Source organism: Dipodomys spectabilis, unplaced genomic scaffold (genome assembly GCF_019054845.1).
Source record: "Dipodomys spectabilis isolate Male_0828 unplaced genomic scaffold, ASM1905484v1 ptg000129l, whole genome shotgun sequence".
Classification (NCBI taxonomy): Eukaryota; Metazoa; Chordata; class Mammalia; order Rodentia; family Heteromyidae; genus Dipodomys; species Dipodomys spectabilis.
Window position 1 is genome coordinate 5,102,586 of NW_024870806.1, and position 24,721 is coordinate 5,127,306.

Consider the following 24,721-nt stretch of genomic DNA (forward strand, 5'->3'; position numbering starts at 1 on the left):
TAGTTTTAAGTTGTTTACCTCTCTGGAAAGTTTCCCATACTTGTTCTTTTTTTAATTAAAAGACAATACTTGAAAACTTAAAATAAAAGTAAGGTACATGCCAATGTCTCATCCTGTAATCATAAGCTGATAAGATCATGGTTGGAATCCAGCTGAAGAGGGAAAGTCAAGGAGACCTTATCTCTAAGTAACCACCAAAAAGTCAGAACCGGACCGGTGGTTGAAATGGCATAGCACTAGCCTTGAGCACAAAAGATCAGAGATAGCGTCCAGGGCCAAAGTTCAAGTCCTGAAAAAGTACCCCCTCACCAAACACAAGATCAAACACAGGGCTGGGATTCAGCTTAGCAGCTTACCATGCATGAGTTTTGATTCCTAAAACAAGGAAAGGGAGGGATTAGGTGAGGGAAGAGAGAGGGAGGGAGAAAAGGAGAGGGAGACATAACTGCATATAGAAAAGTGGGTAGCTCTGCATAATAAATGATATTCGCTAGGGTACAGGCAAACATTTTCTGTAAAGGAAGAGAGTAACTACCACCATGCCTTGGGAGCTACATGATATGCCGTAAGTATTCCATTCTTCTGTGGCAGTGTCACAGGGGACACAGATAGAATGAATGCATTAAAACTACTAACATTCACTGAAACTTGAATTCTATTTTTATTTGAAATATGGCTAGTGTAACTGTGTGTCTGAATTTTTAATTTTATGTAATTTTGCTTACTGTAGGTATTGTCACTTACAGCTTTGTGGCTGGCTACTCAGCTGAGTAGAACAAATTTGGCCTCTGATGAAGGCTTAGAGCACCTCCAAAGTAATCCAGGAATACAAGCCATGTAAGTCACTAAGCTTTTTGGTAGTCACAGTAAGAAACAGTAAAATAAGAAAATAAATAAAACCTACAATTAAAAACACCAAAGGAGCTTTAATCAAAATTCAGCAAAATTTATCTAGTATTTAAAGCTTAATCCTCAGATTTCAGCATTCTGAGTAGCTAGGATTACAAATGTGAACTACTGTCATGTGTTTGTTAGTTTTTAAAATACCAAGTCAGCATTGTTACTTACCTGGGAGGGGAGATACCATGATTACGAAGGTGATTTTCCCAGGGAAAGGCTTATCTATTACATTCCAGATGTGCTGACTCCTGTGATTTCCTCAAATGTGAGAAATTCGACTGCATAAATTGTGGTAGTGGAGGACTGTGTTAGTGCTCTACCCTGGATAACTAACTAACTAGATAGATAGATGATAGATAGATAGATAGATAGATAGATAGATAGATAGATAGATAGATAGATAGATAGATAGATAGCATTGTATTTTATATTGGCCTCATCTCCTTTCCTGCACTCAGCAGTCGCTTGGTCCTAAGGACTACTGTAAAGGATGAGGTACTTCTAGGCCTACTTTGTAGTTGCTAGGAACTACAAGGAGTAGAGAAATCAGCTAGAACTCACCATGAGAAAATAAGTGAGGCTGTTGGGTGCGGGTGGCTTACACATGTAATCCTAACTACTCAAGAGGCTGAGATCTGAGGATTGCAGTTCAAAGCCAGCCCAGGTAGGAAAGCTCATGAGATTCTTATCCTCAATTAACCACCAGAAAACCAGAAGTGGGCTCTGGTTCAAGTGGTAGAGCACTTCATTTGTCCTGAAGAGCTCAGGGACAGCACCCAGAGTTCAAGTCCCATGACTTACAAAAAATAAAAAGAAAGAAAACAAATAGGTGACCAGAGCCAATGGCTCATACCTGTAATTCTAGCTAGTCAGAAGGCTGAGATCTGAGTATCAATGTTCCACACTAGCCTGGGCAGGAAAATCTATGAGATTCTTATTTCCAATTAACCCCTGAAAACCATGTGACAATGTAACTCAAAGCGGTAGAGCACTAGCCTTGAGCACAAAAGATCAGGGACAGGATCCAGGACCTGAGTTCAAGCCCCACAACCGACCAAAAAAAAAAAAAAAAAGAAGAAGAAGAAAGAAGAAAAAGGAATGAGAAGCCACCTTAATGAAATAGCTAGGCAAGTACAATATACAGAATAACTCCTCCCTTCCTTCTTTTCTTCCTTCTATTCCTTCACATCCTTTCCCCACCTATCTTAGAACTTAAACTCAGAGTCTCATGATTTTAGGTAGGTACTCTAACAGATGAGTTATACACCTGCTTTTTTTTTTTGCTTTAGTCATTTTTTTTCTTTTTTTGGGGGGGGGATGGGGGTCCAGTCATGGGGCCTGAACTCTGGACCTGGGCGCTGTCCCTCAGTTCTTCAGCTCAAGGCTAGTGCTCTACCACTTGAGCCTCAGCGCCACTTCCGGCTCTTTTCTTTTTGCTTATGTGGTGCTGAGGAATCGAACCCAGGGACTCAGGCACGCAAGCCAAGCGCTCTACCACTGAGCCACCTTCCAAGCCACCATTTTTCTTCTTTCGGTTATGTGACTTGAATTCTGTGCCTGGGTGTTGTCCCTGAGCTCTTCAGCTCAAGTCGCGGGCTCTACTGCTTGACCCACAGTACCACTTCTCGTTTTCTAGTGGTTTATTGGAAATAAGAGTCTCACTGGGCTGCCTGGGCTGGCTTTGATCTGTGATCTTCAGATCTCACCTCCTGCATAGCTAAGATTACAGTTATGAGCCACCTGCACCCAGCTCAGCTTTAGCCATTTTTGTGGTAGGGTTTTATTTCTATGAACAGGTCAGCATGGACCACAATCCTTCTTTTTACCTTTTCTGAGTAGATGAAATAAGAAGTACAATGCATGGGGTTCAGATATTGATTGAGATCCAATATTTTGAATGTTTTTCCTGGGCTAACATCAAATCATAATCCTCTCTGTATCAGTCAAGAGGCAGCAGATAGCATTACAAGTGTGAGCTCCCATCCCTGGCTCAAATTTCTGATGACTAAAACATCTGAACAAAGTTTTAATAATTTCAAATGTTGAATATGGGGACAATGGGTGCTCTTACTTGCCTAGTTTCAAATTGCACCAAAATCCTCAATATTAACTTTGATTTCCTAGATTCATTAAATAAGGAGATAAACTTTAAAAAGCAATTGACTAAAGAAAAAAGCTAAACATAATACATCCTTACCATTGTAACTTTGGACTTAACACCTTGTCAATCATTGCTTGCATCATAGTTGTTTGTCTGGGAAGTATATTCCATACATAGATCATGCCATCCCCAAGGTCGAGGGCTAAGCATCCTATATCCACAGGAGTGAAATCCAGGCTGTAGGCACACACACCAAAGGAAGGTAGATTCCAGCAGCATTGTAGATGGCAATGTCCAAACATATGACCTGAAGTTTTAGGGCAGCTTAAATAGAGCTTTTTCCTGAGGAATAATACTCTATTAAGGCATACCTCTTCTTCTGGGTTTATCACTGTTTAATTGGAGACAAATCTCATGGACTTTCCTGCTTGGGCTGGCCTGAAATCATGTTCCTCAGATGTCAGCCTCCTAAGCAGCAAGGCTTATAGGCATGAGCTACCAATGTCTAAATTAATTATTCCTTTAGTAAAAACAAAATGGCGACAGTATGGTTTAACAGAGAGCTTGAATCCTTTTCTGAGCCTTAGACATTTTTTGACTAGAAGCAGAATAACAAACTGACATGTGGGAAACAATCTACCATATTAAACATTTTTCAGAAGAGTATCTGGCTCATCAGTTTGGCTCTTGTCCTGCTATTCTAATGGGGACTTTTCTGCCTGGGCTGGATTTGAAACACAATCCTTACATCTCCTCCTCCTGAGTAAGATTATAGGCATGAGTCACCTATACCTGGCACCATCCACATTTCTGTACAAGCGAATAAAGCTCAGTTATATACTGTCTACCTCTTTAACTAAAAGCAGGTAAGAAACCAAAATTGAATTTGAAATTCAGTTGAATATGAGTCTATATTCTTTTTTTATTTATTATTTTTTTATTGTGAAAATACTGTACAGAGGGATTACAATTACATGGGCAAGATAGTGAGTACATTTCTTATCAAGCATTGTAGCCTCCTCCTTTGTTTACCCTTCCCATCCCTTCCCATTCTCCCCCCGTCCCCCAACCCAATCCTCCTCCCTCCCAAGTTGTAAAGTTCGTTTTAGACATGACAACTTGTACTTCTAATTGTTGCAACAGATCCACCTCTATCCTTATTTAAACGACTTTTTTTTCCCCTGCCTCTCCACAAATTATACTGACATCAAATACAGTGAAAACAGGGGTTATACTGTGGGTGAGGGACATACAAAGCAACAAAGAAATAATCTTATAATTGCGTTAGAAACAAATGCATGAGAAGAAACATTTAAATACATATCTTTGGGTTCATTTTCCTAACATCACTTAATCTGACCTTTTCTGCATGACTCATACATATACTAGATATTGCAAATAAGGGCAATCATGGGACCTATGTTTCTTTGGGCTTGGCTTACTTCACTTAATATAATATTTTCCAAGTCTTTCCATTTCCTAAAAAATGGGGCAATGTCATTCTTTCTGATGGAGGCATAGAATTCCATTGTGTATATATACCACATTTTCCATTCATCTACTGAAGGGCATCTGGATTGGTTCCATATCTTAGCTATGGTAAATAATGCTGCAATAAACATAGTTGTGTTGGTAGCTTTAGTGTGGTCTTGTTTGTAAACATTTGGGTAAATGCCCAAAAGTGGGACTGCTGGGTCATAGGGGAGTTCTATGTGAAGTCTTTTCAGGAACCTCCATACTGCTTTCCAAAATGGTTGAACAAGTTTACACTCCCACCAACAATGAAGTAAAGTTCCCTTCTGTCCACATCCCCTCCAGCATCTGTTGTTATTTTTGCCATTCTAACTGGGTTGAGGTAGTATCTTAATGTTGTTTTGATTTGCATTTCTTTTATTGCTAGGGAGGTTGAGCATTTCTTCATGTGTCTATTGACCATCCTTCTTTCTTCTTCAGAGAAGTTTCTCTTTAAGTCTTTAGCCCACTTATTTATTGGGTAGTTGTTTCTTTGAGGATTTGTTGTTGTTCGATTTAATTTTTTGAGTTCCAAGTATATTTTATATATGAGAACCTTGTCCGTTGTATGCCTAGTGAAGATCTTCGCACAAACCGTGGGCTTTCTATTGATCTTGCTAGCTATGTCCTTTCCTATACAGAATCTCTGCAACTTCGCCCCACAAAAAATAAAATACCTAGGAATTAACTTAACCAAAGAAGTGAAGGATCTCTATGATGAAAACTTTAAAAACTTGAAAAAGGAAATCAAAAGAAAACTTAGAAAAGGGCAAAAACTCCCATGCTCCTGGATTGGAAAGATTAACATCGTGAAAAAGGCAATACTTTCCAAGGCTATCTACAAATTCAATGCTATATCTATCAAAATTACAACCTCAGTCTTCAAGGAAATAGAAGAGGCAATCCAAAAATTCATATGGAACAATAAAAGTCCTCGAATAGCAAAAACGCTCCTCAACGGAAAGAACACTGCTGGAGGAATATCAATACCAAATTTCAAATTCTACTATAAAGCCATAGTAATCAAAACATCTTGGTGCTGACACAAGAACAGACCTCAGGACCAATAGAATAGAATTGAATATTCAGAAATGAACCTACAGACCTATAGCCATCTAATCTTTGATAAGTGAGCTAAAAAAATAGAATGGAAGAAAGACAGCCTATTCAGTAAATGGTGCTGGCAAAATTGGTTAACTATTTTGTAGAAAACTAAAGCTAGATCCTTACATATCACCCTGCACCAGAATCAACTCCAAATGGATCAAAGACCTCGAAGTCAAAGCAGACACTCTGAAAACATTACAGGATGGAATAGGAGTCTATATTCTTTTTTTTTTTAATTTAATTTAATTTTATTTGTGAACATACTGTACAGAGGAGTTACAGTTACATGGGCAGGATAATGCGTACATTTCTTACAAAGCATTGCAGCCTCCTCCTTTGTTTACCCTTCACATCCCTTCCCAGCCTCCCCCCTCCCCCCCAATCCCAATCCTTCTCCTTCCCCCCGGCCCCCCCCCCCCCCCCCCCCCGCCTCACCAACTTTGTAAAGCTCGTTTTGGACATGAGGAGTCTATATTCTTAACAACTGGGTTGTAAATTATTTGATCTTTGCACGTCTCTTAGTAGATATAGACACATGTGTTGGGTCTTCGTCCATCCCATGAAAGAAGGACAGCATCCCAGGAAAGGTAAGTGAGGCCGCTAGCCCGTTCCTCAGCCTCCCCTAGCCCGGGGGACAATCAGATGCAGTGGGGAGTCAAGTCAAGCAGGAACTCATTTATTAACATGGAGCATGCCCTTTTAAAAGAAAAAGACTGCGTGGGAGGGGAGGAAATCGAATCAACCAATCACTGTAAAGGCCATACCTTATATGCACCTAAGCTTCCATGAGTTGTTTACGCACTGAACATAAACAATTCTGGCTCAGCCCACTCAACTTCCTCTCCGGTCCATCTTTGCTGCCTGTGTTCCCACACACATGTCATGATTTTTCTATTTCAAATGGTCCATGAGAGATAGCTGGGCATGGTATGGTAAGAATGTAATTCCATCACTTGTGAGGCTGAAGCAGAAGCAAAGTAAGTTCAAAGCCATCTTGGCTATGTAGTGAGATGCCATTTCAGAAGGGCAGAAAGCAAATGGCTCCTGACTATATAAGCCTCAGCAATTAATTTCCCATCCTCTGTGTCTACAAAGAGAAGCCTAAGACTCTCCAAGGCCAAACAGAAAACATGAGCCAAAGACTCACACAAAAACAACTGGATACCAGCTTTGTCAACTCATTCTTGGGCCAATAGAGTGTCACCCAAAGGCACTTGAACAGTTGGGTCTATGTCCCCTCCTCTTCTCTTCAGAAAGGGTCATTTCAAAATCATCATTCCTAGAAATTAAAAGACATCAGTGATATTAGGATTTCCATTCCAGCATATTTACAAGTCAGTGAACACTTAAGGCATTTACAACTATAAAATTAAGTGACAAGTGTAACATGGTACCTGAAGAAACTAATAGTTCATAGTATATGGTCTGTGAATTAGAACTTATTAAATTTGCTCCATAGCTGCAGCAGGTGCAGTAACAGTTGGGGGAGGGCAGCAGCAACCTTGGCTCCAGCCCCTTGACCTCCGGAGTGCATCATGGAACCTAGCAGCTCTTCACAAAGGCCGGGAGAGAAAGAGGCTGCCATGGAATGCTAGGATCATGCCTCTGGTGTGGCATGAGACCATCACCTCACTTCTGCTTCCTGGCTATGTAAGTAGAGGTCGTATGCCTCTGTCACCTCACTCCTGCTTCCATTCTGGGGGAGGTAGAGGGAGCCCGTGTGCCCTTGTCACCTCACTCATGCTTCTGGTCTTGGTGGGTAAGAGCCGTGTGCCTGCACCACCTCACTCCCACTTCCAGTCTTGGTGGGTGTGGGCTGCATGCCCGTTTCACCTCTCTCCTGCTTCCACTCTAGGTGAGTGGGGGCCGCGTGCATGTGTCACCTCACCACTGCCTCCCGTCTGGGTGGGTAGGGGCCATGTCCTTTTATCACCTCACTACTGCTTCCTGGCTGGATAAGTCTGGGCTTGGTGCCCTTGTCACCTCACTCTGGCTTCCGGTCCGGGTGAGTGGGGGCTGCCTGCCTGTGTCACCTCACTCCTGATTCCAGTCTGGGTGAGTAGGGGAATAGGAGCCATGTGCCTGCACCACCTCACTCCTGCTTCCAGTCTGGGTTGGTCTGACTGGCTGTGAGCTAAATACTATATCCAGATGCTGTTTGCCAGCATGGACTGCAGCCCACACCAGAGGTTAGACTTTTCCAGTTCTTATAACAAAGCATGACATTAATGGATTAGGATGGCACCTTGCTAGGTTTGAGAACCATGTTATTAAATTGTGTGTGTGCTTGTGTACTGGTCTTGGGCCTTGAACTCAGGGCCTGAGGTCTGTCCCTGAGGTATTTGATCAAGGTAGAGCTCTACTTCTTGAGCCACAACTTAATATATGGCATTTTTTTTTTGTGGTTAATTGGGACTAAAAGTCTCCCAGATTTTTCTTTCTGCGCTGGCCTTGAACCATTATCTTCATATATCAGGCATTTCAATAGCTAGGATTTATAGGTGTGAGCTACTGGTGCCTCTGTATTTGCTTGATTGCCATCCAGAGAGAACTGTGCTTGGCAAGTTGGAGGAAAACGAACTCTTCCAATGAGCAGTGGTGAAAATACTCAGGCTCTAGCCCAGCACTGGTGGATCAGGCCTCTAATTCTACCAACTCAGGAATGTGAAATCTGAGAATTGCAGTTAGAAATCAGTGTGTGAAGGACAGAGTCCTTGAGACTCCTTATCTCCAACAAACTACCACAAACCCGGAAATAGCACTATAGCTAAGTGGTAGAGCACTAACCTTGAGCCAAAATGCACAGGGACAGCACTCAGGCCATGAGTTCAAGTCCAATGACCACAAAAACAAAACAAAACAAGAAAATAAATTTGGGTTCTTCAGTAGAAGTTTATCATTATAAATATCACTTTCCCATTATATTTAGCTCTGTCATAGAGGTATGAATCTTAGGGGAATAAGAAACCTTGCTAAAAAATATAGGAAGCATTGGTTTTGTGTGTGTTTGCCAGTCCTGAGGCTTGAACCCAGGACATTAATCTCTTGATTGGCTTCCTTCCATCAAGGCTGGTACTCTGCCACTTTGTCCATAGCTCTACTCCCAGATTTTTTTTAAATTGTTAATTGTAGTTAACAGTTTTGATTATTTGGAATCATGCTGTAAAAATTGTGTGTGCAAATAGCTCTACTGTAAGGCTGACTTACATTTCTTCAGGTGTATACGTAGGATTTCTTGTGTGGAACTTCCACACTGATTTCTGTGGGGCTGCACTGATTCACTTAATTGCCATCATTGTGTAGGGTATATTTCCCCACCTCTTTGCAAGTATTTCTGTTTTCTTTTTAATAGGCATTCTGATTAGGCAGACATGAACTTCAACATACATTTGATTTGCATTTTCTTGATTAGTAAAGGTGTTGAATATTTTCATTTATTCCTTAGACACTTATATCAATTTTGGGGAACTATCTAGTCAATTCACTTGCTTATTTATTGATAAGATTATTTGTTCTTAGGGTGTTTAATTTTTTTGTCTATACGTTCTAGATATTAGGATTTCTTCTGTTACTCAAAAGGCAGGAGTTTAGGCTTATTTTACTTAATCTTAACAAAAGATGCCTTGTGAGCTTTAAATTATTTAAATGATGATTGATTTAAAAATGAGAAGGATGTGGCTCACAGAGTAGAGTGCCTGTCAACAAGTACAAGTTCTGAACTCAGACTACAGTGTCTACAAAAAAAAGAGATAGATTCTATTATTTTAGAATAAAGGCTAATAAGCTACATTTTCTCAAAATATGTAATTCTAAATATTTCACTATTCTTTGTGGTAAAATTATTGCAAATTTTAGCACAAACTAACAATTTTAGGTTCTATTTTTTCCTTGGTAATCATTCAAGCCAGCAAAATTGAAGAAAATACAAGTTTGCTTAGGTGCTGGTGGCTCCTGTGTGTATTCCTATCTACTCAGGAGGCTGAGACATGAAGATTGCAGTTCAAAGCCAGCCTGGGCAGGAAACTCCATGAACCTTATCTCCAAGTAACCACCAGAAAACTGGAAGTAGTGCTGTGGCTCAAGTGGTACAGTGCTTTCCTTGAGCTGAATAGTTAAGGAACTGTCCCTAGGCTCATAGTTCTAGACCCACGACCGACAAAAAACAACAACAAAAAAAAACTTTGTATAAAGAGTAAGAATCTCCAAGTTTCTATTCAAGTTTTTTAATTCTTGTGGAAAATATTTTCATTGGGTAGAAAGTGGACAGATTATATCTGTCATTGTGATAAACTTGCTACTATGTGGTTGCTTTTCTCCAATTTATAATTTCATCCATCTAATATTGTTGAAGATGAAAAATTCATCAAGGACAAGACATACTATTTGGAGAAACTGGTAAGTTGAAATGACTATTACTTTCTAGTTTGGCAAAGAAGCTGTGATTTCCCTTCCCTCCCCAAGATTTGAACAATGAAAAAAAAATAGTCTTGATTTTTCCAAAAAGTTAGGAATGCAGCTCATATTCAAATGATTAGAAGATAATGAAATGAATGTTTAGAACATATAATATGCTTAATTTTGAAACTTCCTCTCAAGAAACTTCCAAGAAACTTAGCACACATTGGTATTAGATATTGATATGAAAGAGCCCACTGCAGGTGCTTCATACCTATAATTGGCTTTTCAGAAAGATGAGATCTGGGATTAAGATTGGTGCCAGCCTGGAAAAGCAATAATTGCATGGATGATGTACCCTGCTGTTAGATCATATGTCTCTTCCTCCCATCCTCAATGTGAAGCTGTCTCCCCAGATCACCATCCGATTCATTGATATTATCATTGGGATTTCTGGTTTTCTCCTTCAGCAAGAAATTTGCATGGAGAAGGCCATTCGCAGCTGTATTCACGTTTCTCCAGTTGCCTAAAACAGTGCCTGGTCTTTAGTGCTTAGTAGCCTTGTGTAGAGATGAGCCTGCTCTCCTCATGTAATCTCAGAATTCAGTCAGGAAAGCTCATCAGGCTGTGGTCTTGTAGTTAGTAGTCATTTCTTCTAATTATTTTTTTCTTCCTTGTGTATCTAAGTCCACATAAGGGTGAGATCGGTGGCTGACACCTATCCATTGTGATGGAAAAAGAGGCTGTGACATCATAGAAGTTTATTGTGAAGCTGCAGGAAGACCCCACCACCAAAGCACCCAAAATGGCAGGCTCCTACCTCCACGAATACATTTAACAAACCATCATTCACTCTCTGCAGGGTACAGACTCAGTGTTTCCCTTTCTTATTTAAATTAAAGAAAAATTCAAGAAATGCCTTTTTTGATTTGTCATTGAATTATTGAAATGTCCCTCCAAACAAAAAAATAAGAATGCCATTTAGTGGAATGTAAATATAAGGCATGGAAAAAAACAAGCATAAATGTTCCTAGGGAAAACATCAAAAGTGGCAGCTGCTGCAAAAAGTTGGTTCATAAAACCAGGACTGGTGTCTCACACCAGTAATCCTAGTATAATATAAGCTAATGAAAGGTTTCTTTTTGTGCCAGTCCAAGGACTTGAACTTGAGACCTGGCCTCTGAGTTTTTTGCTCAAGTCTAGCAATTTACTACTTCAGTCATATCTTCACTTCTAGTATATTTGGTAGTGTAGTGGAGATAATTTCCCAGATTTTTCTGCCTGTCCTGGCTTCAAACTGTGATCCTTGATGTCAGCCTCCTGAGTAGGATAACAGGCATGAGCCACCAGGACCTAGCTAAAAGTTACTTTTGTGAGATTCAAAAATTTAGTTATGTAAGATATAAAAAGCAACAAAACAAGTGAAACATTAGAACAAAACTGAAACAAATTATGTAGAAGACATAAAAGAGACAAATACCAAAGCCCTGAGTTAAAACCTAAGGACCACCACAAAAGAAATAAAGAAGTGTAGAAGGAGAGAAGGAATAGCCAGTGACAGAGTTTTAAATCATGATGGTCAGACTTCAGCCTTCTGAAACAGGCCAGGCCTTGCATGAGTTCTAGCTCCAGGACCAACACACAAAACAATGAAATGAATAAATGTAAAGAAGGGTAGGAGAAGAGAAGAACCAATAACCAAGGCTTCAATGAGCCAATCAGCCAATCACTGGTGGCTCATAACTGTAATTCTAACCTTATATATATAAAAATTTTTTTTCCTTTTCTAAAACTTTTATTAATCTTTAATTTTTGCCTTTTTTGAAAAATAATTGTTTTCCAGTAACTTTTTTTCCCCTCTAATAATTTTTATTTTAGGAATACGTGAATGTATGTTTTCCTTTCTTTTCTTGTCTTCTCTCTCTTTTTCTTTCTTTCTTAATTATCTTTTTGTTTTTTGTCTAGCTCTACTGAACTTCTGATCTTTTTTTTTCTCCCTTTCTTATCCTTTTCACCTTTTCCTTTCTTTTGTTCTTCTGTATGTGACTTAACTCTTGTCCTGCACATCCTCAGATAAACCCATAGTTAACTAGTAGACCCTATCCCCCATTGTGTACACACTTAATCCACAAATTTATTACTCAATCGGAAACCTCTGAGACTTAAATTCCTTAATAGCAGTACTACCTCTTTATACCTATATAATATTTTAAGCATTTTTTAAGTTTTTCACATCTCCTCTATCTCCTTCCTGTTTTCTCATTATATTCACATTCCTCTCTAAATAGATGGTCTTTCAATCTCCATAACTATATTAATTTTTACGTTTCTAATTTTTTTTCTGGTCTCTTTTCATTTCCCTTTCCCTTTCTTCTTTTTCTCTCCCTCTTTACTTGCATTATACCCAACCTATTTCCTGCATTGAGATTAGAACATAGTTAACTCTCCCTGTGCCTCCCCACACCAATCTATTCCTAATTTTTACCCACATCTCTCCCTAACCCTAAAAATTTCTGGTTTTCCAAATTCTTCTCTGCGGTTCGAAGCCCATTAACATATAGTTGTTTGATGTTGAATAGATGTATCTGTTGAACTAGATTGTGTCTGTAGACTATTGACTGTATAAATGCAAACGTTGGTTGATGGTTGCCTTAAGTAGTGTTCTAGCACAAAACTGGTGCTATTTTCATCTCAAATGGGCAGAGTAAGCCGGAAAAACACAAGAAAAATGGCAAATCCGGGTATCTCAATTCCCAATCTTGATAATCAGGGGTCAGATCAGATAATGAAAAATCCAGAGGAGAGTTCCCAAATAGCTCTACAAACACTGGTGGCAAACATGATAAATGAAAAGTTTGACAACTTACAAAGGACTCTGTATGAGCGTGATAGGGAGAGAGAGGAGGCATCCCAAAAGCTTATACAGGAATATCATAAGCGTGAGGAAGCTACTCAAAAACTGATACAGGATTTGCGTGAACAACTTGAGAATACTCAAAGAGAAAGGGAGGAATGGCGTGAGCAGGCTGAGAACACTCAAAGAGAACTGCAGGAATCCCACGAACGGGAGGAAAGAGAACTACAGGAATCCCACTAACGGGAGGAAGCTAATCAAAGAGTAATAGAGGGATTGAGAGACCAGGTAGAGAATACACAAAGATCACTAAAGGCATTCATGGAATCCATTAACAAAGAAATGAAAGAAGTCAGGGAGACCACAAAGGGAATGCTGAATGGAACCCAGCAGAAGGAATGGGAGTCCAAAGAAACCATAACCAATCAACTAAGTGATTTGAGGAGAAATACTGAACACCAAATTAAGGAAGTAAAGAAATTCATACAAGACCTAAAACAGAGCTTCAACAAAGAACTTGAAGCCATCAAAGCTGACCAATTAGAAGGAAAAGAGATAAAAAACAAAGTAGAGAGTCTTGACAGCAGGTTAGACCATGCAGAAGATCGAATCTCAGGGATTGAAGACGGCCTAGATATTATAGAGAAAGAACATACAACCATCCAAGACAAGTCCAAGAAGTATGATAGATCTATCCAACACCTGGAAGACATCATCAGAAGGCCTAATCTAAGGATAATGGGTGTAGAGGAGCACCTAGAAACAGAAGTTAATGGTCTAGGAAATTTGTTTAACAGGATCCTAGCAGAGAACTTCCCAAACATACAAAAAGATAGGCCTATTCAGATACAAGAAGCCTTTAGAACCCCAAATAGACCAGACCAGAATAGGATATCCCACCGTGACATTATAATCCACACAGGATCAACTCAGACCAAGGAAAAGATCCTTAAAGCTGTCAAGGAGAAAAGGTTAATCACCTATAAAGGGAAACCAATTAGAATCACCTCAGATTTCTCAGCAGAGACAATCAAAGCAAGAAGAGACTGGAATGATGTATGCCATGCCCTAAAAACAAACAACTATCAACCAAGAATACTGTACCCAGCTAAAATCTCCTTCATAACTGAAGGCCAAATAAAAACCTTCCATAGCAAAGAAAAATTGAAACAATACATCTCCACCAAACCAGCCCTACAAAAGATTCTTAAAGATGTCCTAAACATAGAAAACCAACAAGACCGCAACGAAGGCCAAGAAACTGCACCCAAACTGAGAATCCAAGAACCATAGGAAGAACCCAGTTTTCGCAGCCCCCAAGAAGGTGGATAACATGGCAGGAACTCCCAAATACCTCTCAGTCCTATCTCTTAAGGTTAACGGACTGAACTCTCCAATTAAGCGACATAGACTGTCTAGTTGGATTAAAAAACAAGACCCTTCTATCTGCTGCCTGCAGGAGTCACATCTTGCCCGTAAAAACAAACACATTTTCCATGTTAAAGGCTGGAACAAAATCTACCAAGCAAACGGACCCCATAAACAGGCGGGAGTTGCAATCTTAATATCAGATAAAATAGACTTCAAATTAAAATTCTTGAGAAGAGATAAAGAAGGTCGCTACATACTAATTAAAGGATCTCTCCTTCAGGAGGATATTACAATTCTAAATATCTATTCACCAAACAATGGAGCACCCAAATTTATCAAAGAAACACTACTTTCCCTCAAATCCATTATAGATCCAAAGACATTAATTGTTGGGGATTTTAACACACCACTCTCCCCACTAGATAGATCAACTCGGCAAAAACTCAACAGAGAAACCGCAGATCTAAACAGCTGCATAGATCAACTAGACTTAACAGACATCTACCGAACATTTCACCCAGCAGGATCAGAATACACGTTTTTCTCAGCAGCACATGGAACGTTTTCTAAAATAGACCACATTTTAGGCCAGAAAGCAAACTTGTCTAAATTCAGAAACATTGAAGTTATACCTTGCATTCTCTCTGACCACAAGGGAAAAAAATTAGAACTCAACACCAAAAGCCACCAAAGAAAGTCCGGTATCACATGGAGGCTGAACAACACACTGTTGAATCAAGAGTGGGTCATGGAATAGATTAGAAAGGAAATTCAAATGTTCATGCTATTCAACCAAAATGAACACACAAATTATGAGCTCCTCTGGGACACAGCAAAGGCAGTACTCAGAGGCAAGTTTATAGCTCTGAGCTCCTACATCAACAAATTGGAGAGATCTGAAACTAGCAATTTAATGACACACCTAAACCTCCTTGAAAAAGAGCAGCAAGATAAACCCCAATCCAGTAGACGGAAAGAAATAATCAAAATTAAATCAGAATTAAATGAATTAGAATCCAAAAAAACTATAGAAAGAATCAACAAAACAAAGTGTTGGTTCTTCGAAAAACTTAACAAAATTGACAGACCCTTAGCAAATCTTATCAGAAAAAGAAGAGAACACACCCAAATTAATAAACTCAGAGATGAGAATGGAAACATCACCACGGAGACAACCAAGATTCCGAATATTATAAGGGAACACTTCTCAAAACTTTATGCTAATAAGTTTGAAAACTTGACAGAAATGGACCTCTTCCTAGCAAATATTGCCATGCCACAACTAAACCAAGATGAGTTAAACCATCTTAACAGGCCCATATCAAGCATTGAAATAGAAACAGCAATAAGAGACCTCCCAGCTAAGAAAAGTCCAGGACCAGATGGTTTTACAGCGGAATTTTACAAGGCCTTCAAAGCAGAGCTCACACCAATACTCCTCCAACTCTTCAATGAATTTGAAAGAGAAAGCTCACTACCGAACACATTCTATGAAGCCATCATAACCCTCATCCCAAAACCAGGCAGGGACTCATCAAAGAAAGAGAACTATAGACCCATTTCTTTGATGAACATTGATGCAAAACTTCTCAACAAAAGTTTGGCCAATCGACTTCAACAATTCATCCAAAAAATCATACACCACGATCAAACAGGATTCATTTCAGGGATGCAAAGCTGGTTCAATATACGCAAATCAACTAATATTATTAATCACATCAACAGGAGCAAGAATAAGAACCACATGGTTATCTCAATAGATGCAGAAAAAGCATTCGACAAGATACAACTTCCCTTTATGATGAAGGTTTTGGAAAAATTAGGAATCCATGGAACATTCCTCAATACAATAAAGGCTGTATACGACAAACCTACACCCAGCATTATACTCAATGTAGAAAAACTAAAGCCATTTCCTCTTAACTCAGGAACAAGACAAGGATGCCCACTCTCTCCACTTCTCTTCAATCTAGTATTAGAATGCCTAGCTACAGCAATAAGACAAGATGCAGATATAACGGGGATCCAAATAGGGAAAGAAGAAATAAAACTCTCCCTCTTTGCAGATGACATGATCTTGTATTTAAAGAATCCCATAGACTCCACTCCCAAATTACTCAAGCTGACTCAAAACTTTGGCAAAGTAGCAGGTTATAAAATTAACCCCCAAAAATCAATGGCTTTTCTGTATGCCAACAATGAGAAAAGTGTGGCTGAAATTAGGAAAGCAACTCCATTTGTAATAGCCCCACAAAAAATAAAATACAAGAATTAACTTAACTAAAAAAGTGAAGGACCTATATGATGAAAACTTTAAAATCTTGAAAAAGGAAATCAAGACAGAACTTAAAAAATGGCAAAACCTCCCATGCTCCTGGATTGGAAATATTAACATCGTGAAAATGGCAATACTTCCCAAGGGTATCTACAAATTCAACGCAATACCTATCCAAATTCCAACCTCATTCTTCAAGGAAATAGAAGAGGCAATCCAAAAATTCATATGGAACAATAAAAGACCCCGAATAGTAAAAACGCTCCTGAATGGAAAGAACACTGCTGGAGGAATATCAATACCAAACTTCAAACTCTACTATAAAGCCATAGTAATCAAAACAGCTTGGTATTGACACAAGAACAGACCTCAGGACCAATGGAATAGAATTGAAAACCCAGAAATGAACCTACAGACCTATAGCCATCTAATCTTGGATAAGGGAGCTAAAACAATAGAATGGAAGAAAGACAACCTCTTCAGTAAATGGTGCTGGCAAAATTGGTTAACAACATGTAGAAAACTTAAGCTAGATCCGTATATATCACCCTGCACCAGAATCAACTCCAAATGGATCAAAGACCTTGAACTCGAAGCGGACACTCTGAAAACATTACAGGATGGAATAGGAGAAACCCTGGGTCTCCTTGGCTCAGGCCGAAATTTTCTGAATAGAGACCCGGAAACACAACAAATCAGAGAAAGGTTGGACAAATGGGATTGCATAAGGTTGCAGAGCTTCTGCAGGGCAAATGACATAGCTAGCAAGATCAATAGAAAGCCCACGGATTGGGAGAAGATCTTTACTAGCCATACAACGGACAAGGGTCTCATATCTAAAATATACTTGGAACTCAAAAAATTAAACCCCCCAACAACAAATCCTCAAAGAAACAACTGCCCAATAAATAAGTGGGCGAAAGACTTAAAGAGAAACTTCTCTGAAGAAGAAAGCAGGATGGCCAATAGACACATGAAGAAATGTTCAACATCCCTAGCCATAAAAGAAATGCAAATCAAAACAACATTGAGATATCACCTCACTCCAGTTAGAATGGCAAAAATCAAGAACTCTAACAACAACAGATGCTGGAGGGGATGTGGACAGAAAGGAACCTTACTTCATTGTTGGTGGGAATGTAAACTTGTTCAACCACTTTGGAAAGCAGTATGGAGTTTCCCCAAAAGACTTCCCATAGAGCTCCCCTATGACCAGCAATCCCACTTTTGGTCATTTACCCTAATGTTTACAAACAAGACCACACTAAAGCTACCAGCACAACTATGTTTATTGCAGCATTATTTACCATAGCTAAGATATGGAACCAACCCAGATGCCCCTCAGTAGATGAATGGATCAAGAAAATGTGGTATATATACACAATGGAATTCTATGCCTCCATCAGAAAGAATGACATTGCCCCATTTGTTAGGAAATGGAAAAACTTGGAAAAAATTATATTAAAGTGAAGTAAGCCAGGCCCAAAGAAACGTAGGTCCCATGGTTTCCCTTATTTGTAATATCTAGTATATGTATGAGTCAAGCGGAAAAGTCAGATAATGTGATGTCAGGAAAATGAACCCTTAGATGTGTATTTTAATGTTTTTTTCTTTCATGCATGTGTTTCTAACACATTTATAAGATTATCTCTTTGTTGCTTTGTATGTCCCTCCCCCACAGTATAACCCCTGCTTTCACTGTATTTGATGTCAGTATAACTTGTGGAGGAGATGGGGAAAAACCAGTTGTTTAAGGATACAGGTGGACCTGTTGCAACAATGAGAATTACAAGTTGTCATGTCCAAAACGAGCTTTACAACGTTGGTGCGGGGTGGGGGGAGGAGAAGGATTGGGATTAGGGGGGAGGGGGTAGGCTGGGAAGGGATGTGAAGGGTAAACAAAGGAGGAGGCTGCAATGCTTGGTAAGAAATGTACGCATTATCCTGCCCATGTAACTGTAACTCCTCTGTACAGTATGTTCACAAATAAAATTAAATTAAATTAAAAAAAATAACTGTAATTCTAGTTACTCAGGAGCCTAAAATCTGAAGATAATATTTAAAGACCAGACCAATTAGGAAAGTCCATTAGACGTGTGTGTGTGTGTGTGTGTGTATGTGTGTGTGTGTGTGTGTGTGTGTGTGTGTGTGTGTGTGTGTCTGTGTGAGAGTCCTGTTGCTTGAACTTGTCCTGTTTTTCTCAAGGCTCTACTATTCTCAGTTTTTTAGTGGTTATAATTGGAGATATCATGGACTTTCCTGCCTAGGCTGGTACAAAGTATGATCCTCAGATTTCAACCTCATGAATCTGGACTGGCTCTACTCATTTCTAATTAACCACCAAAACAGAAAAAAAAAATAAACCCTGGAATTGAGCTATGGTCAACTGATAGAACTGGGAAATAGTATCTGGTACAGCATCCAGACCCTGAGTTCAAGCCACAGGACAAAGAGAAGAAATAAAAGAAAAGGAGGATAGAAGTACAAAACCTCTATCAGTGATAGAAGTTGAAAAGAATCAAAGATTGGTTGTTCACACATGTTATATGAAGTACTCAGAAGTATGAAATTTAAGGATCACAGTTCATGACCAGTCAAGGCAGGAGAGTCCATGAGACTCATCTATCTAATTTGCCACCAAAAATAAGCTACAAGTTGTCTTTAGCTCACGCGGTTGAGTGTAGTCTTAAACAGAAAACCTGGAACAGCACCTAAGCCCTAAGTTGAAATCCTAGACACACATTTCAAAAAATCAAACAATCCCAAACTAAAAATGAAGGGAAAAGAGAAAGCCAGTTTCAAAATGATCATGGGTTTTGGTTCATATGTGTATTCCTAGCTATTCAAGGTTCAAAGCTAGACTTGGCAAAAAAGTACATGAAACTCTTATACCCAACTACCCAGTGTAGATATCATTGTAGTTGTAAAACACTGTATTTGTTTAAAAAGCTAAAATACAAACTTGTTTGCTGACCCAGAGATCAATTCCTGGTACTAAAAAATGTGTAGGAGAAGAGAAGACAGCCAATTGTAAATTTAAGCATAAGCCTGGTGTTTGTTGATCATGGCTGTAGTCTTACTCAGAAGGCAGAAATCTCAGGATCAACTTTCAAGGCGAGGTCAAGAAGCAAAGTCCAGGAGACTTTGTGTGTATGTGTGTATATGTGTGTATGTTTGTGTGTGTGTGTGTGTGTGTATGTGTTTGTATCTGTGATGTTGTGTTTGTGTACCATACTTTGCTAGTGCCCTAGCATTCCCAGATTTGGGGTGGTGAGTTGGAGATAAGAGTGCCATCGATTTCCTGCCCAGGTTGGCTTTGAAACATAGTCCTCAGATTTCAGCCACCTGATTCAGCTGGAATTTGAGCTATGGCTTAAGTGGCAGAACTGGGCAACTATTTTCTGGGACTCCACCTAAACCCTGAGTTCAAGCCCCAGGACATGCACAGAAGAAATAAAGAAGAGTAAAAGTAACCAAGGAAGAGTGAGTGACAAAGTCTTAAATGAATCAAACATTGGTGGCTCATACATGTTCTACTAGCTATTCAAGTGGCTGAAATCTGAGGATGATGGTTTATGTCCAGCCCTGACAGGAGAGTCCTTGAAAATCTTGTCTGTAACTAATCACCCCCACAAAAAAGGGTCAAAAAGTAATAGTGTGTCTCATGTAATAGAAGATAGGCTTGAATAAAAACTTCTGGGACAGAATATGAGCCCCAATTTGTTGACCCAGTAACAACACACACATGCAAAAAAAGTAAACAACATTAGATAGTGGCAAGCACATATTAAAGTTTTAAAATGCCACAAGGGTTTTTGGTCCTGTGTATAATCCTAACTACACAAGATGCTGACATCTGAGGATGTAGTATCAAGTCAGCCTGGTCATAAACCTGCTTGAGATACTTATCCAAGCTACCTAGCACAAAGCCCTGAGCTGAAGCTGAGGTACTAAAGTAGCAGCCTTTATTTAAAAAGCTAAGAAACAGTCCTCAGGGCCTGCGGTCAAGCTGCAGGACCACTAAAAATTACAAATAAAAATCAATAAGTAAAATGGACAGTGGAAGAAGAGAGACTGAAATCTGAGGATTAGTGTTCAAAGCTAACACAAGCAAGAAAATCCATGAGACATTGTGTGTGTGCATCTCTGTGCCATCCTGAGGTTTGTGTGTGCCATCCTTGAACTTGTGCTGGTTTGTTCAAGGATAGAGCTCTACCACTCCCAGCTATTCAGTTGTTAATTGGAGGTCATAGTCTCATGGACTTTCCTTCCCAGGCTAGCTTGAGTTATGCTAGGCTTTGTCTCAGTCTCTTATCTCCAATTAATTGTCAAAAAGAAAAGAAAAAATCCTGAGAATTGAGTTATGGCTCAAGTGGCAGAATTGGGCAATCACTTTCTGGGACAGCAACCTGGTGCTGAGTTCAAGCCCCAGGAAAATCACAGAAGAATTAAAAGGAGGGTAGAAGTGCAGAAGGAAGATCCAATGACAGAGATCTAAATAAATCAAGCATTGGTTAGCTCACTGATGTTCTATCAGCTACACAGGAGGATGAAAGCTTAGGGTCACAGTTGAAGGCTAGCCCAGGTAGGAGAATCTCTGAGACTCTTATGTCTCATTTGTCACCAAAATATGCCACTAGCTGTGCTCTGGCACAGGTGGTAGAGTGCTAGTCTTAAATAGAAAGCTCTGGGACAGCACATAGACCCTGGTGCTAATGCCCTAGCACATACACTTACAAAAAAAGAAAAAAAAGCACAAATTATAAAAGATGGAAGAACGAGAAAATTACAGTTTCAAAATGAGCCATGAGATATTGGTTTATGTGTGTATTCCTAGCTACTCAGAAAGATGAAATATGAGGATCACAGCTAAAAGCCAGCCTGGACAGGAAAGTGATTGGAATTCTTTTCTCCAACTACCCAGTAAAAGCTGGAAATGAAGGTGTTTTGTAGTTGTAAAGTACTGACATTTCGTGAAAAAACTGGGAAACAGTTCCCTGGTCCATAATTCAGCCCAAAGTTGACCAAAAACAAAAGTGAAAGAAGAGAAGAAATGACCATTTGAGATTTAAAAATAAACCTGGGGCTGGTGGTTCTTGCTTATTATTATAGCTATTCAGGGAGCTGAAGTCTGAAGACACATTTTAAGACCAGCCCAAACAGGAAAGTCCATGGGCCTTTTTTTACTGTGTGTGCCAACCTGGGGCTTGAATTTGAGTAGTTAGTTGATGGAAATAGCCTCATGGTCTTTCCTGTCCAGGATAGCTTCAACTTCAATCCTCAGATTTCAGCCTCTTGTGTCTTGCTGGGCTTTACATGAGACTCATCTCCAATTAACCACCAAAAGGAAGAAAAATAAAACCTGGTGATTGATCTGTGGCTTCAATGGTAGAAATGAGAAAATAATTTCTGGGACAGCACCCAGATCTTGATATTAACTTCAGGACCAACCTACACACAAACAATAAAATAAATGAATGTAAAGAAGTAAGGAGAAAAAAGGGCCAATTTCAGAGTTTAAAATGAGCCAAGCATAGGTGGCACACATCTGTGATGGTAGCCACTCAGGAGGCTCAAATCTGAGGATCACAGTTGAAAGCCAGCCCAGGTAGGAGAATTCATTGACTCAAATCTAAGTAGCTATTTAAAACAAAACAAAAACTAATAGCCACAAGTTATGCTGTGGTTCATGTCTTAGTGTGCTAGTCTTGAATAAAATCTTCTGGGACTGCAACTGGGCTGATTTTCAGACCCAGGACCAGCATATATAAGAAAATAAAAATACAAATAAAAAGGTGTAAGAATGGCTGGGAATGTGGCTTATTGACAGAGTGTTTGCCTACCATGTTTGAATCCCTGGGTTTGTTTCCTCAGTACCTCATAAATAAAAAAGGCTGGAAGTCGCACAGTGGCTCAAGTAGTGGAGTTCTCACCTTGAGTAACAGAAGTTCAGGGAGAGTGCCCAAGGCCTGAATTCAAACCCCAGGATTAGGAAAAAGAAGAATGGTTTGAGAAAATCCAATTAAATTTTCAAAACGATCCTTACATGAATGTTTGGTCGTTATGTGTAATCCTACTTACTCACAAGAATGAAATCTGAAGTTTGTTGTTCATAGCCAGCCTGGAGAGGGAAGTTCATAAGTCTCCAACTAACCAGCAAAAAACTCCAGAAATGAAGCTGTTGTTGTAGTTGTAAAGCACCCGCCTTGAATGAATAACTTTTTGAGACAGTGCCCTGGCTCAGAGATCCTGCCTCAGGATCACAGTAAGAAAATTAAATGCTTGGAAGGAGAGAAGCTAGGACTGTTGGCTCATGTCTGTAATTCTAGAAATGCAGGAGACTGAAATATAAGATCCTGTGTAAAGGCAAACCCAATCAAGAAATTCCAGGAGACTGTTTTGTTTGTGGTGGCCACACTGGAACAGGTTTTTTTTTTGACTGAAGGGAGATTTCATGGACTTTCCTGCTCAGGCTGCTTTCAAACCATGATGGACAGATTTCAGCCTCCTGAATCAGGCCAGGCCTTGCATGAGCTCGAGCTCCAGCACCAACACACACAAAAAGAATGAAATAAATGAAAAGGAGGGTAGAAGAAGAGAAGAAAGACCAAGTAACAGAGGTTTTGATGAGACAATCATTGGTGGCTCATATCTGTAATTCTATATAATCAGGCTGAAATTTGAGGATACTCTTTAAAGCTCAGCTCAGGCACAGGTGTTCATAAGACGTGTGTGTGTGTGTGTGTGTGTGTATGTGTGTGTGTGTGTGTGTGTGTGTGTGTGTGTGTGTGTGTGTTTGCCAGTCCTGGTGCTTGAACTTGCACTATTTTGCTCAATGATCTACAACTCTCAGATTTTAGTGGTTAGTTGGAGAAAAGAATGTCATGAACTCTCCTCAATTTTCAGCCTCCTGAATCTGGCCTAGCTCTACATGATTCTTTTCTCTCCAATTAACCTCCCCCGCAAAGACAAATGTTATGGTTATTCCCATGTGTGCCCTGAGACAACATCTGAGCTTCAATTTCTACTCCCAGGACAAGCAAAAATGGAAAAAGAAAAAGAAAAAAAGTGTAAACAAGCACACATTAAAGTTTTAAAATGATCCAAATGTTGATGATCATGTGTGTAAGCCTTACTACACAAGAGGCTGACAACTGAGCATTGCAGGGTCAAGTCAGCCTAAGAAGGAACGTGCTTGAGATTCTTATCTCTAGCTACACGGCACAAAGCCTTGAGCTGTGGCTGAGGTGGTAAAGCACCAACCTTGAGTTTAAAAACTAACATATTGGCCTTAGAATCAGAGGTCAAGGCACAGGACAAATAAAATTTTCAAAGGAGAGGATGAAGTGAGGCTGAAATCTGAGAAGCATGGGTCAAAGCTAGCCCATGCAAGAAAGTCATGAAGCTTTCTTTCTAGGTGCATCTGTGTGCTATCTTGTGGCTTGAACTTATGTTGTTTTGTTCAAGGATAGAGCTCTACCACTCCCAGGTTTTCAGTGATTAATTGGAGCTAAGAGTCTCATGGGCTTTCCTGCTCTGGCTGGTTTTGAACCATGATCCTCAGAATTCAGCCAACTGATTCATGCTAGGCTTTCCATAAAACTCATCTCCTTTTAACTACCAAGAATTTTTAAGAAAACCTGGAGTTGAGCTGTGACCCAAGATGCAAACTGGGCAATCACTTTCTAGTAGAGAACCTAGGCCTTTACTTCAAGCACGAAGACAAAACAAGTATAGCCACAAGTTATATTTTGGCTCATGTGGCAAGCCACTAGTCTTGAAGGAAAACTCTGGCATTGTATCAGGCTCTGATTTGTAGTCCCAGGACTAGAACATATACAAAAAAAAACAAGGAAAATTTTAAAAATAAAAAGTGAAAAAAAGTATTTTTAAAAGACCAATGGGTTTGTGCTTCATGTATATAATTGGAGCACCTGAGGAAGCTGAAATCTGAGGATCATGATTTGAAGCCAGACTACCCAGAATAGTATGTTTGAAACTTATGTCCAATAAACCAAAATAAACAAGAAGTGGAGCTATGGTTGAAATTATAAAACATCATCCTTGAGTCAAAAAGCTAAGAAACAGAAGGGCACTGCTGGCTCTAGTCTGTAATCCTACTACTCATTGTGCTGAGATATGAAGATCACGGTTCAAAGCCAGCCTGGTCAGGAAAGCTCATGAGACTCTAATCTCCAATTAAATA

At 39.6% G+C, this 24,721-nt stretch overlaps 1 non-coding gene across 1 annotated transcript; it reads left to right on the forward strand.

Moving 5' to 3' along the window:
• Positions 1 to 1,060: 1,060 nt before the first annotated feature.
• On the forward strand, positions 1,061 to 1,224 carry LOC122116250. The gene has a single exon (XR_006148932.1). It is a non-coding gene; the product is annotated as a U1 spliceosomal RNA (small nuclear RNA).
• The last annotated feature ends 23,497 nt before the right edge of the window (positions 1,225 to 24,721 follow it).